Here is a 15,198-nt window from a genome sequence, read left to right on the forward strand (position 1 = left end):
GATTCCTCCAAGTCCAACAACTCATTGCTAGCAGAGCTTGGGCATGGATGCAGGTCTTCTGATGCCAAAGCCAAGGCTTTTCCTGTGATGCTCCTTACCCTTCCTACCTGCTCTCTGCTACACACATGCCCAGGCCAGAATCTTACCTACGGTTCGATCACCTGGCGGTTGATGACACAAAGTATGATACTGACAGACTTAGCTCATGCCCCATTCTTCCAAGTGCTCTGAATCTTGGCTTCCCTACTTCCCAAATACACATTTTTGCTTATCACATTCAGAAGATGATCTGGTCTTTTACTTCCCAGAGAAAAATTAGAAATCACCTAAGAGGGATCCCTGGGTGGCGCAGCGGTTTAGCGCCTGCCTTTGGCCCACGGCGTGATCCTGGAGACCCGGGATCCAATCCCACGTCGGGCTCCGGGTGCATGGAGCCTGCTTTTCCCTCTGCCTATGTCTCTGCCTCTCTCTCTCTTTCTCTCTCTCTCTCTGTGTGTGTGTGACTATCATAAATAAATAAACATTTAAAAAAAAAAGATTTATTTATTAAAAAAAAAGAAATCACCTAAGAACATGCTGGCCATGGCCTGCCATCAAACCTAGTAACTTTCATATGCCTGTCCTTTGTGATAACAGCTGAAGTATTCCAGCCTTATTTATCACTGGGTTCCAGCCCCTAGGTCCCAGTTCCTCCTGTTTTTTTTCAGGGAACTTTTGATGATTTCCCCATTCCTATATTTTCAGCCCCTTCTTCTGTAAAAGATGTTTGTCAACATTTATCCACTGGATTCTTGAAACCCTGCTTACCATACCGACTCAATAAGCATATTTTACTCAATCATTCATTTAATAATTACTTGTGAGCAACTACCCTATGGTAGACATTGGGCATGCTGTTGCACACAAAGGAAATGGGGTCTTACATGGTCCCATGGGGCAAATAGATGTTAAACATGTATCTGTAGGTGCTGAACATTTATATTAGAGAGTGCAATTCTTTTTTTTTTTTTTTAGATTTTTATTTATTACCTTACTTGAAAGAGAGAACATGAGCAGGGTGAGGGGCAGAGGGAGTAGCAGACTCCCCCCTGAGCAGAGAGCCCCTTGAGATTAGAGGCTCTATCCTGGGACTCTGGGATCATGACCTGAGCCAAAGGCAGAGGCTTAACCAACTGAGCCCCCCAGGTGCCCAGGAAAGTGCAATTCTAACTAACTTTATGGGAGTAGACACTACATTTCAATGTTTTCATAGCTACCATATTTCAGTGTCATAGTGAAAATTGTGGCAGTGTGTCCTATCTAGTATATCTGTGCACTAGAGTCCTGCCCTTTGTTCTGGGTTTAATATCACATGACCAAAGGCCCATGCTATTACAGGCTTTTGTAACTTGTATATACTCAAGTATCTGGCTAAAAAATGCATCTAAGCCGAAGCTGAAGAAACATTTATCTGCTCGTGGTGTTAAGTGTAGACTCCCTGAAATATTTTTGAAATGGCATTCATGTCAAGTTTGAATCTTTAAATCAGCAAAATAACTGTCTAAGCACATACTACGTATGCTAATGACATATTTAATAAAAAGACAAATCGTTTTCTCAAGTACAGATTTAAAATGACAGGGTTTCTATGCATATGTCAATTAACACCCATCTATTTTCCTCATGGGCTACATAAGTCAATTTTAGCATTTCCCTCTTTTAGGAGGAAAAAGAGACCACATTTGCAAAACCAAAGATTTCCAGGAAGTCCTAGTTGCTGTAATGGCAAGGAGCAAGAAGATGAATAAATCACTGTTCGGTAGGAACTGTAAAATGTTTTATTGGAAGTCTGCCCTCCACATGCATGTTTCCTTTTTTTTTCCTCCCTGAACCTGAAAGCTCATTGAAATATCCTCAAGATGGATGTTAAATAAAAACTCGGTGATATATTTGGTAGTTCATTTTTTAAAAACTGAAGTCAAAGGCTGTTTTTCTTGACTGATGTGGAAAGGTTTAAAAAAAAAAAAGGCCTTCAGTGAAAGGAAATTACCTTTCTAAATATAACATTCTGAAATGATGTAACAGTTTTTTCCATATGTTGCCTGAATAAAAGTAGTGTTTTTACAGAAGCCCAGTTTTAAAAAAAATTCAATACTCCACCATTAAATAAACAGGCAACTACAAAGTCAGATTTTTAAAGCTATCTCCCAAAATACTAGATTATCAAATAACTAGCACAACAAACATGGTATCTTCTATTTCCTCCTACTAAAATCAATTTTTCTTATAAAATTCCAGCTTTAAAAACCACATCCATCTGAATCCTGTTCATTTTAGGGAATTTCTCTACATTAATTAACATCATTCATTCTCCCCGCTTGCTAACACATCTGAATTGCTCCAGATGATTATTGATCTAGATTGAAAGAAGCTCATGCACTCTAATCTATAGAAAGTATTCCTTATAAAATTGTTCTGCTTAGAAAAGTTCATCCATTTCTGTGACTTCCTCCGTATTATTAAGTACAGAATGCACCAAATCTTACTAACTTCCAGTCATCTTCCTGCTTCTTATTTATGTCTGGACCTGAAGATCTTTGGAAACTTTTGCCTTACCTATAATATTTCTCCACCAATGTGTTACCAAGCCCCAAGTTTTAATATTAAAATTGTATTATTGTTATGCTTTCAAGAGCACACTGTATACCTACAGCTGCCTCTGGGCTTGGTTGTTAGCCGAATCTGTGACTCCACCCCCACCTCATCCCACTGACTGGAAGGTCTGCGAGGGCAAGGACCATATTTGTCCTAGTGACTGTTGAATTGTCAGTGCCTGTGCCTGGTACATGGTTGGTGCTCGGCTGTTGGATGCATTCCAGGCACTTCAGGAGTAGCGTGGGTTGCTTGGGTGATAGGAAAGGGAGTTAGGAATGTGTTGATAGCTGTACAGTAGCACTTGTGATATAGCTACCATCCATTCTGTTCACTGATAGGCATCCCTCCGATGCCTGCTGTCTCAGGCAAAGACTCAGTATTTTTCTTTGCAGTCCTAGTGCTTTTAATGTCACTTGAATAAAGGTCATTCATTCAAGAATCATTCACTACTTCACATTTTTGCCCAGTGTCACCTCCAACATTGAACAATAAAAGAAAATGATGTTGAAATCCCCAGTTCTATTTGGCCAGCTTTTCCTTATTAAGAGGCCCAATTTGCTGTAAGAATGAAAAAAAGGGGGAGCGCAGGGGGAATCATGAGGAAGGGGTCACCTGCTGGAACTCCTAATTTCTGATTAAGTATTAGAATTAACAATCCTTTGTCAAGTAATTATGTCAACTGTTAGTCTCTTCAAAAACAAAACAAAACAGGAAATAGCAAAATCAGGTGTGCACAGTTTTTTGTTGTCTATCTGCTTTTGGTTTCTTACCATGAAATATACCTCAGAGTTGGGAAGTATCCAGTATCTGCTTACCATATTTTAATAATGTATAGCTTCAATCATTTCTATCCAGTATTGGTTCATGGTCCTGTGGATCCCAGGAATTGATGCAAGCTAAAAACTGCATTTGTCGGGACACCTGGGTGGCTCAGTGGTTGAGCATCTGCCTTTGGCTCAGGGCATGATCCTGGGGTCCTGAGATCAAGTCCCACATCAGGCTCCCTGCAGGGAGCCTGCTTCTCCCTCTATGTCTCTGCTTCTCTCATGAATAAATAAATAAAATCTTTAAGAAAAAAAAAACAAAACTGAAGTTGTCTTAAGAGTTTAACTCACTTCTAAATTTTATTTATATGCAGCATGCAGTGCCTGATAAGGTATACAAACTTGATATCTAACATCAGAGTTGAATGAGTAGAACCTTCATTTTGACAAATTTTTCCTAATGTATCTGTTAAAATGCCACTGAAAACAATTCAACTCAAACTGCTTGATGTGTACAGTTTTTCCAAGGATACATCCATTTTGTATTAGGAGAAGATTTTCTTGTAGACCACTGTCCTTTACTCACTTCATAACCTCGCACCTGGCACATACTAGTGCTCACTAAATAATTTAATAAAATTGTAGGTAAGAGTGGTATATTGACTAGTAAAGAAACTAACAAATACTAGCTATTGAAAGATTTGTACCCCTTTTCCATAGTCTCTGCTTCCATATTCTGGGGTTTGGGTTTTTTTTTTTTTAAAGTGGTTAAGGCCCACTGTATTTCTTTCAAAGAAAGAAATGACCAATTAGACATGTCAAATTAGAAATAAAAATTGACTTGAGCTCGAAGGGAAAGCTATAGAGTGTCTGTCTTTAGAGGTCTCTTTGAGAATTGAAATGTATGCTTATACATAATAGATCCTAAATACTTGTTGAATGAATAAATAAAAACCAAGTCTGAGGTATTTAAATAATTACCTGCATTGAATGAAAAATTCATATAATTGTTTAACATTCTTCTTCTGAAATGCTTGATCATTTTAATTCTCCCCCTTCCCTTTCCACCTTGGTCAACCAGTTTCTATTGTGAATTCCATTGCTAGTGGGTTTCCTTGCTTATATCTGAAACTATGTGTACATATGGCATCTCAGAACCAAAACCTGTTCCATGAAAGGACAGATAGAATAAATAATACTTCTCTATTTCCAAATATAATTAAAAGTTGTCCTCACCAGTAATAAGAAAAATAAGGTCCCTAGAAATATGTCTAGTGAGAGATCTGTGAAACCTGTATGTAAAAAATGGAATAACTTTAACTTTATTGAAAGATACATTTAAAAGACCTTAACAAATTGGGGGAGGGGGGAGTAGGTAAAAGATGTCAATTCTCCCATGTATAAGTCCAGTACAATCCCAGTCAAAACCCAAGAAGTTTTTGGTGGGCCTTAGATTGATTCTAAAATTTATACAGAAGAAAGATCCAGAAATAGCCAAAAGAATCCTGAAGAAAAAACAGGTAGAAGGATTTAGAGATGTTATTTATATTGTTATAAAGTCATAGTATTTTTAGACATTGTGATTTTGACAATAGAGGTAAATAATTAGACCAATAAAACAGAAGTTCTGAAACAGGTCCTTGTTTATATAGAAATCTGATATGTGGGGATCCCTGGGTGGCTCAGTGGTTTAGCACCCGCCTTCAGCCCAGGGCATGACCCTAGGGTCCCGGGATCGAGTCCCACGTTGGGCTCCCTGCATGGGGCCTGCTTCTCCCACTGCCCGGGTCTCTGCCTCTCTCTATATATGTCTCTCATGAATAAATAAATAAAATCTTAAAAAAAAATAGAACGTTTATGTGTCAAGACAGATTTAAAAAAAAATCTGATATGTGACAGAGCTGAACTTGAAATTAGTTGAAAGAATAAATTAATAAGTGATACTGAGGTAATAGGTTATCCTTATGGAAAAAAATGAAAATAGAACCCTGCCTCACAGCATGCATAGTAATTTCAAATGGATCAAGGACTTAAATGTGAAATGCACAATTCTAAAGTTTGTTAAAAATGTGATATCAAAAAAATGTGATATCTTCATGTTCCTAATGTAGGAAAATAAGACACAAAAATCACTATTCCATAGAGATATATATTAGAGCATCATATTTAAGAATTTCTGTTTGTCAAGAGAGACACAGATGATAAACCATAATCCAAAATAAGCATATGGATCTATATATATTGGGGAACATATAAAAAGCTCCAACCAATTCACAAGAAAAAGATAATTCTATAGTAAACTGGGCAAAATTCATGAATGAGTTTCTCAAAATGAAGAGAACACAAAAGGTCAACATACATATGAAAATATGTTTAACCTCATTAGTAATTAGGAAAATACAAAAAACCACCAAAAAAAATACCATTTCCTACTCAGAAAGCTATAATTAAAATATTATAATATAAAGTATTGGCATAGTATGGAGCAAAGTGAACTCATGTACTGTGGGTAGGATATAAATTGGTACAATTACTCTGGAAAAAAAATAGTATTACCGAGTAATGTCCATGTATATGATCAGTATCCCACAGTTCCAAAACAGTTAAATAAAAGGTAGAAACATGAAATCAAGGGTCACATACAACCTTGCTTGTAATAAGGAGGAGAAAATGGAAATAGTCTAAAGGCCCAAGAGGAAAGCATATAAATATACCACAAAGTATCCAGTGAAATGCAGTGAAATGCTGTCTATCAGGGCAAACAATTGCACTGCATAGTTAGCAAAGTAACATAGAGGAATCTCACAAACCTAGCCTTGAATGTGGGAAAGCACGGATGGTTGCAGTACCTCTGGCCTCTAAATCCTCTCTCATCTGTGGTGGATAGGAGCAGTAAAAAAGTCTGTTTTACCAGTAATTTTAATAAAATACCCCAGTTTAGGTCTCATTGGCCCTGGTTGGTCACCTTGGGCCATGTGCCTATTCATAAATCAATCACAGTAGCCAGGGGGATGAAACATGATGAACAGTTTAGCCTAATTAATGCCATTCAGAGTACAGGAGCTGGGAGAAGGGGAAAGGAAAGTGTTGATGTGGTTGCAACAAGGAGGGTAGATAGATGTTGGGCTTCTGAAACCAGCAGATGATATCACTCCGCCCAGCTGGTTTCAGCAACCAATTTAAGAAGGTTTGAATTACACTGGCTGTTGCTACTCGCTTATGGTTCACGAAGGATGTGAGGAAGCTCAAAGAGCGGCAGGTAGAAGCAGGAAAGGGGTTTTATGCGGCCCGGACTTAGAGTCACAAGTTGCCTCGCATTCTCAAATCGGAATGGACAGACGTGCAGTGGCGCTCCAGGCAGGTAGGTCAGGGGCAGAAGCAGAGCTCTGGTCCAAGTACAGAGATTCACATGATCTAATTGCCTATCTCCTCAGAAATACTTTGTTTTTGTCCATTTGACCGTTCGTGCTACTGATTTAAAGAATACTTTCTGGGGCGGGGGGGCACAAAAAAGGAATACTCTCCAGATATTTATGGGAGGGACTTTGGAACATTTGCCCTTTGTTGGCATTGTTACTATTAACTACATTATGGTCTACACTTGTCTAAAGTCCTGTGATTTCTGGTAGCCCCTTATGTGTATTTCCACCCTTTCTTTGTTTCTTTTGTGAAGTTCATGTGTTTCACCCAAGAAAAAAAGATAAGAAATTTTGTGCTTGTGAACAGATCTCTGGGGCTCCTGTATTTCACATAGTTGACATTTTAAGGGAATGTTTATGCAACGAGTCTTTGCAAAGTCATGATCATAATACAAGTGTTTTATCAGACGGGACTTTAAATTGCGCCTTGTTAAAGCCATGCTTACTCAGACCATTAAAAGCTGCTTTTACTAGTCACTGGGTATTACGGTTCTGCAAAGTGAACAAGCCTCTTATTGTGTCCTCCATATAAAGAGCAAAGTTGGTCCCTTTTGTGTATAATTTTTAACATTCATTCTGATTAACTAGAATCAATCATGTAGTTGTTGTCAGGGCATTTAGCATTTAGTGTCCTGACTCTTTTTAACATTAAAGGTAAACTTATTTTAGACACCATAGCTAAAAGGACATGGAGACACATTCTGGACTTCTGTCTCCTTTTTAAAAGACCAATACTGACATTTTATTTATATTTTTTCTCAAACTCACATTACTTGTATTTTGCCCATCTAACTTATTTTAAACATCACCTTGCCTGAATTCTGTAAGTTTAACATTGTTCTGTGGCCAAGAGCAATAAAACGTGACCTGTTTTAGCATGATTCAGTGACGTGCAGTCAGCATTTCCTTTTCACAAATATAACATCAATAGCTATTTATAACCCTTCCTTAACCTTTAAAAGTGTAATGATGTGTTTTAGGGTTTTTTTGGGGTTGGTTTTTTTTTATTTTTTTAGTATCAAATTCTGTTTGTTTCTAATGCCCTGAGTGGATTTTGCACTTAAGGCCGGATAATCAAATATTCTTAATGTGTTTTTTTCTAGAAGTCCCATCTTGAATTTATAGAATAGCCTCTGAGGCCCTCAAGTACTCACCTATAAATAAGCATCTCTGATTGTAAAAAGTCTCTTGCTGTTCTCATACAGGCAGGTCACTATCTCCAGACTAAAACTATAAATACATTGGTTGACCTCATGTTTCCTGGCTAAGTACTGCTTTTTTTCCTTTTCTAAAAAAGTATATTTGTACTTTTCATCATTTCTCATGAGGAAACCATTGTCCTAAAGATTTCCTTAAATGTGTTCTATGTAGATTCTTTACTTATGCAAGCATCATTTTTCTGAATCTGATCTATTTTCAGACTGTCTCCATTTTCATTCATTTGTGACTGGTCATTGCTGCAAATGGACAAAAAACATTGCTTCTTATGTACTGTGCTTCAGATAATCTTATGACACCTTCACTCTTCCCGATAGGCTTTTTTTTAGATATTTCTCTTGACTTTTCTGCATTTTCAACCTTGTCACCTGGTGATTGGTGGTAATTTGGCCTGTTCATTTCCTTTCATATTGCACTGTGAGCATATTTTATTATCGACTTTTCAATAAATATGCTGTTGTTGTTTTTTTTTAATATTTATTTATTTCAGAGAGAGTGAAAGTGAGTATGCAAGTGGGGGTGGGGGAAAGGGGGTGGGAGAGAGAATCTCAAGCAGAGTCCACACTGAGCATAAAGCCCTATATGGGGCTCGATTCTATGACCCTGAGATCATACATGCCCTGAGCCAAAACCAGGAGTCGGACGCAGAACCAACTGCCACCCAGGCACCCTGTTGTTTTTAGATCTTTTTTTTTCTTTTTTTTTTTTTTTAAGATTTTATTTATTTATTCATGAGAGAGAGAAGTAGAGACATAGACAGAGGGAGAAGCAGGCTCCCTACAGGGAGCCTGAAGTGGGATTCAATCCCAGGACTCCAGGATCATGCCCTGAACTGAAAGAGGCACTTAACCGCTGAGCCACCCAGGTGTCCCATAGATCTTTCTAAAACTCGTGGTTAGTGACACCTGGGTGGCTCAGTGGTTGAGCATCTGCCTTTGGCTCAGGTCGTGATCCCAGGATCCCAGGATGGAGTCCCGCATTGGGCTCCCTGCAGGGAGCCTGCTTCTCTTCTGCCTGTGTCTCTGCATCTCTCTGTGTCTCTCATGAGTAAATAAATAAAATCTTTAAAAAAAATTATGATCAATGATCTTTCTATTTCTAGGTTATTGAGAGGTGATCATATATAGGCACTGAGTTTAACTCAGCTATTTTAGCACCTTTGAACATATAGATATGTGTTGATTTCTTGTGACCTACTGACAGCACAAGAGATCCATTTATATAATATTTCTAGAGTAACCCAATTTATATCGTTGGTCATTATTTTAATATACTAGAAATTGAGTTTTCTAAGCACTTTACTTAGTACTTTTCTACTTTAAGTTAAACAAACCTCTTCTCTCTTTGTGTCCTATCATGTTTGGTTATCAAGCTTGTATACTAGCTTCATCAAACAAACTGGGGAGCCTCGTCTGTTCTTGATCCTCAAAGCTTTTTATGTAGTTTGGGAATTATTTAATTCTTGCAGTAAACCCTATTTATGAGTTCTGTAGTTGATATTTCTGGTTCAGTTTTAATAATCAAATGCCATCTGAGAAACTATTTCTATTGAGATGTTAAGTTATTCACAAGGATATTTTTGAACAACACTCAGTTCTTAATCTCTTCCATGCCTGTGATATATTCCTTTAGTAATTCTATTTTCATGTTGGATTTTAAGACCAGATTTGCCTAAAATCTATCAATGAGGTATTTCATTCTTTAATGAAACCAGCAACTGCTTTTTAAATATCTAAATCACAAATTCCTGCTTTTATTTCTATGTTTGCCTTTCCTGTATTATACTTATTACTGTTTTCAAACTTAACTAAGTTTAAATATATTTATCATTTCTTTATTCTCTCCAACTTAAAAACAAAAATGTTATTAGTGCTATAAGTAAAACTGCACTTTTAATCCCTCATATACAAAATAAAATTAGCTCACTTTCACTATGTATCCCTACTAATTTCTCCACTTTTTGTAACATGATCAGGGCTTCAGACTTAGATGAAGCCAATTATTATAGTAAAGTTTTTTTAAAAATAATTTTTCAAAGTCTTTGAAAGTTTTCACTCCATTTGGATTGTTCCTAAAATAGTTAACATACTTTACTCCTTGTTTACCTGCTTTCAACACTCTTTACCAGTGCTACTCCTAACTTTTTATTTTGATTCATCCCTCAATCAACTGGAATATTTTAAAGTTTTATCATGAAGATATCAAGCTGATAAATTGCTAAGCACATTTTATTTTTCCTTTAAAACTCTACAAACAGGGATATCTGGGTGGCTCAGTGGTTGAGCATCTGCCTTTGGCTCAAGTCATGATCTCAGGGGTCCTGGGATCGAGTCCCACATTGGGCTCCCTGCAGGGAGCCTGCTCCCTCTGCCTGTTCTCTGCCTCTCTCTCTGTGTCTCTCATGAATAAATAAATAAAAATCTTTTAAAAAATAAAATAAAACTCTACAAACATGGAAATATCTGCGGTTCCTTCCTTTAAAAATATTGACCAGAAAAAAGCCACCCCAAATTTTACCACTGTAAATACCACCTAAGGACTTCCATCCCCCACCTCAACTACTTTGCAAAGATAATGGGATACAGTCATGGAGAGACACTCAGAGATAAAGTGTCCATGACCTTAGAAAGTTGTTCATGACTTGTACTTCATAGATAGAGATAGTGTGGTTGATACTGAGTAGAATCATCTACTCTCTGGCTTTCATCTCTCTTCCAAGAAGGGGAATTTCTTCTTGGCATCTGGCAGGTCACTAAACTTAGTTTTTTGTTTTGTTTTTGTTTTTGAGAGAGATAAAGAGAGAAAGCAAGAGAGCATGAGCAGAGGGAGGGGCAGAGGGAGAGGGAGATAGAGAATCTTCAGCAGGCTCCACATGGACCCCAACGCAGGGCTCGATCCCACAACCCTAAAATCATGACCTGACCCGAAATCAAGAGTCGAATGCTCAACCGACTGAGCCACCCAGGTGCCCCGTGGTCACTGAGCTTAATTTTTAGTGCTATTGGAAGTTCACATCTTTTTTTGAATTTTACATGGATGTCAAGGGAAAGGAAAAATCAAGTATTTAACATCACTAACTTTCTAATACTGCATCCTATAATATTTTGTTTTTAATGAAATTGTTATGATTATTGTTATAGGCCTACTATAGAGACCAGTAGCATAGATGTGGCATTTTTCCTCAGAAAACACTGGCCTTTTTTGGCCAGTGGTCCTTTTGGACTTAGAACTAGCCCTGATATGTCATCCATGTTCCACTGAAACAATTCTAGAAAAGTGATAAGAAACAAGTTAATTTTTGTCTTTCTACTACAGGTGAAGACGGACATTGGGAGTCTGAGCACAGACACTGGAAAGACTTCAGCTGTAAATGTGAGCTTTTTTCTTTTTTTGTCACTTGGATATGAAATATGTTAAAAGATTAATATGTTCACAATTGAGATTTGTTGACTATTTTTGTATATGTACACCACAGGAAAAATTTTTCTTTTAACTATTTTGGAAGCCAGAATAACAAATATGGTAACTACAGGATGAAATAGGAAAGAAAAATGCATACTTTGCATATATGTACATTTATATATATTTATATATATATGTACATTTTTATATATGTACATTTATATATATATATATTATGAAAAATAAAAATGAAGTAAGGAAGAATAAGCCACAGTGTGACCCAATTTGGAGTCATTTCTTCCCATAGTAATGAGTTGATCTCTTAGGGAATATTTTAAATGCTTTTTATCAGCTAGAAAAGTTCTTCTCATCCTTTTAACTTTTAGTTTTTCTTCAAGATTTAAAGTCTCAATCTAATTTGTGGTGGTAATATTTGAAAATCCACAATGAATGATAAAAGGCAAAGGAAGGAAGGGACATGCCTTTTTTTTTTTTTTTGAGATTTTATTTATTTATTCATGAGAGACACAGAGAGAGAGAGAAAGAGGCAGAGACACAGGCAGAGGGAGAAGCAGGCTCCATGCAGGGAGCCCGACATGGGACTTGATCCTGGGTCACCAGGATCATGCCCTGGGCCAAAGACGGCGCTAAACCACTGAGCCACCTAGGCTGCCTTTTTTTTTTTTTTTAAGGTCAAGACAGTTATTTTAGTTTGCTTCTTTTCTAAGTACTTGATCGTTCTCTGACCACATGATAAGCTATTGGTCAAGATCTGGAATGTTGAGCTAATGTTGCTCAGTGACATATCTGATGCTTACTAGAACTGTAGAAAATAAGTGAAGAAATTCAGTCTGCTGAGCATAGCATTATCATTTTTTACTCCTAAGTTTATACCTTAAATTCTATACCAGGCCTTTTTTTTAACCACTAGTAAAACAAAACAAAAAAAATTAAAAGCGTAAGTGCCCCAGTGGATTAGAGTTTTGTTGCCTTTCACTAGCAAAATAATAATGCTTTATTGGAATCATAAATATTTGATACAGGGCATTCTTCTTCTTGAAGTACTCAAAGATATTACAAGGACAAATGGTATTTTAATGGAGTAAAGATGACTTTACTGTGTCAGAGTTCAGAATTCATCAATGTTTTGTTAACTGGTAAAAACAACAGTTTACTTGCTGTGGATCTTCACTGCTGGCAACAAAGTCCTAGTAGTTCTTTTGCCTAACTTACAATAGAACACTGAGTAGCTTAAAAACCAAGAGTTGAGATGTACCTGGATAGTTCAGTAGGTTAATTGTCTACCTCTTGCTCTCATCCCAGGTCTTGATCTCAGGGTTGTGAGTTCAAGCTCTATGTTGGGCTCCACACTGGGCGTGGAACCTACTTAAGAAAAAAAAAAAAAAATCAAGAGTTTGTGGTCCAGAGCTGACTTACTCCTAAGGCACAGTGCCTAGGATTCATGATATTTTTAAAGGCCCATGAAAATGTTTTAATTTTAATTTCTTTTAAAATCAGGGGTAAGTGAATATGATAGTGAATATATGATAATGAAGCTCAGCCTGGATGATGTTTTTCTTTATAACAATGCAGTTGTAAAATACAATTTTTTGGTCTTTTTTATGGAGGAAGGGCCCAGAGTACCCACAAAAGTCTGAGTCACAGTCAGGCATCCTCACATATGTGAGATTCAGTCATTTGAATGTTTTTTTCTTTCTTTTTTGGAAGAGAAGTAATTACTTATTTTTTAAAATGATTGTCTTCTCTGTGAATGAGTCCATAGACTTGTCTGCTTATCAGAAAGAGACAACATTCTAGCTACAAAGAAAGAAATGACATGTTGTTAAATTGAGTAGCTGTGACTATTTGCACTGTTTTTCTAGATTAAAATAATTTTTCCCTCGAGAGATCCATTGATACTCTGTTTGCTTTGTAATATGATACTGAAAAATAAGGGAAGGGAAAGCAAAACTTGACTCAGGATTCTTTGGTCCATTTCAGACAAGCATTTTTGCCTAAGGGGTGTGTGTTCATGAGAACAGCGGCTCACCCTGCCTCCTTGCTGCCGTGGGAGTCTAGAATTTTAGTTCTTCCGTAGTTGTTGATCTCTATTACTGAGTATACATTTTCAATTACCGTGACTGATCTGGTTTTGTTTGTGTCTGAAGCCATGATCTGGTTTTGAAGAAAATATTTTTGTTAGTCTTCAACTGCACTAACTATATAAATTGTGTCCTGAATATCTTTTGAAAGTCCCTTGTTGATTTAAAGTAAAAAAAAGTAAGAACTTTTTTTTTCAAAATAGGTACTCACTCAAAGATAAACTCCCTGAGAGCTAGGATCTTTGTCTGTTTTGCTCGTTGCTATATACTCTAGAAAAAGCCAGACATGTAAGAGAAGCTCAAATATTTGTTCAAACAATGAATGAGCTAATGTCCTCCTATAGAAAAGCCACGTTCTACCACAGAAGTATTCTGAAATTGCTTTGGGTGTATAAGTAAGCTGCTAACCCTCTGCTCCTCAGACTAGCAGGTGTCTGGGCATGTACATAAAAATGTACTTAGCACATTAATATAATTGTAATCTACCAGACTGTTACCTGCTAACTATATGTAAGAGCTGTCTAGATTAACAAGCCAGCATATGCCATTGGGCACCACTTAACCAAATTAAGCTAGGAAAGTAAGAGAATTCTAGAGAAAGGTGTCCCTCTCCCCAGCTATTGAAAACATAAGTCTAAGATTATAAACCGAAGGAATCAACTGACTTTAATTAATAGTACTTGGTTAGATGGTCCTGGTTTACTGCAAAATCAAAAGAATGTAGGTCTATTTCACATGATTTGTTGACTCTAGGAGAACTAGAATGCATTGCTTTTCTGTTGACGTGACATGAGTGTGTGTGTGTGTGTGAGAGAGAGAGAGAGAGATTCAGCTTCAAGACTACATTTTAAATTCACCCCAAAAATGTATGCACACATACACACCCAGATATACATAACTTTTTTCTAAATAAACTTGCCTTTGCATTTTATTTTTCACACCTTCTTGCCCAGTGTTTCACCTGCCCCCTGATGGAAGTGTGCTGGGCAATGCTGCCCTGAGGAGTGCACAGTATAGAGCTGCCCCAAGAGCAGAAAGATGCCAACTGAACGTTCCAAGGCACACACGAGGCACTGAAGTGGTCCAGTGCCCTGATCTTTACTATTTTTGTGACCAATTTCCAAGATCCCACACTGTCAAGTGGGCTTACAGGATAGTGGGGTGCTTTTTAGTGAAGATACCAAAGACTAGCCATCTCCCCTGCCAGATTTGCCATTAAGCACTGCTGTGATGGTGCCTTAGGGACCTGCATGTGGTAGTGCTCTTCCCTGGAGGGTGAGCATCTTTCATGTCTTCCATCCCCTTCAGAGCACTCTTACTGCCCTTATGTGAGCAGTTGGAAGAGGCACACTAGCTGTTTCTGTGGTACCTCAAACATGTCTAGTCTTAGAGCTGAAGGCTTTGTGGGATTGACATATTGGAGCTTATTACCCCTAGGATTTATGAACAGTACAATGCAGACATGCTCAGGGAGGGATCAAGTCTGCATAGCCCTTCTCTGTCCTGCCCGTGTCCTTGCCACTGTGTTCCCAAGGCCCCGTAAGTGTCTTACTTGCGGCAGGTAGATTTGTTGGAAGGCAGCTAATAGAAGGCTTACGAGTGGCTGCAGCATAAATGGTTCACATTGTGAATATATAACTTGTTGTCTTGAGCTAGACA

General features: G+C 37.6%; 1 protein-coding gene across 2 annotated transcripts in view; it reads left to right on the plus strand.

Moving 5' to 3' along the window:
* Positions 1-15,198, plus strand: part of PLEKHG1 (pleckstrin homology and RhoGEF domain containing G1) — a 224,808-nt gene that overhangs the window by 44,439 nt on the left and 165,171 nt on the right. For both annotated transcript variants that reach the window (XM_077896712.1, XM_077896677.1), the window contains exon 2: positions 11,351-11,407. The gene's annotated coding sequence lies outside the window, so the exon portion shown is untranslated. The remainder of the gene's footprint in view (positions 1-11,350; positions 11,408-15,198) is intronic.

The sequence above is a fragment of the Canis aureus genome, chromosome 1 (assembly GCF_053574225.1).
Source record: "Canis aureus isolate CA01 chromosome 1, VMU_Caureus_v.1.0, whole genome shotgun sequence".
NCBI lineage: Eukaryota > Metazoa > Chordata > Mammalia > Carnivora > Canidae > Canis > Canis aureus.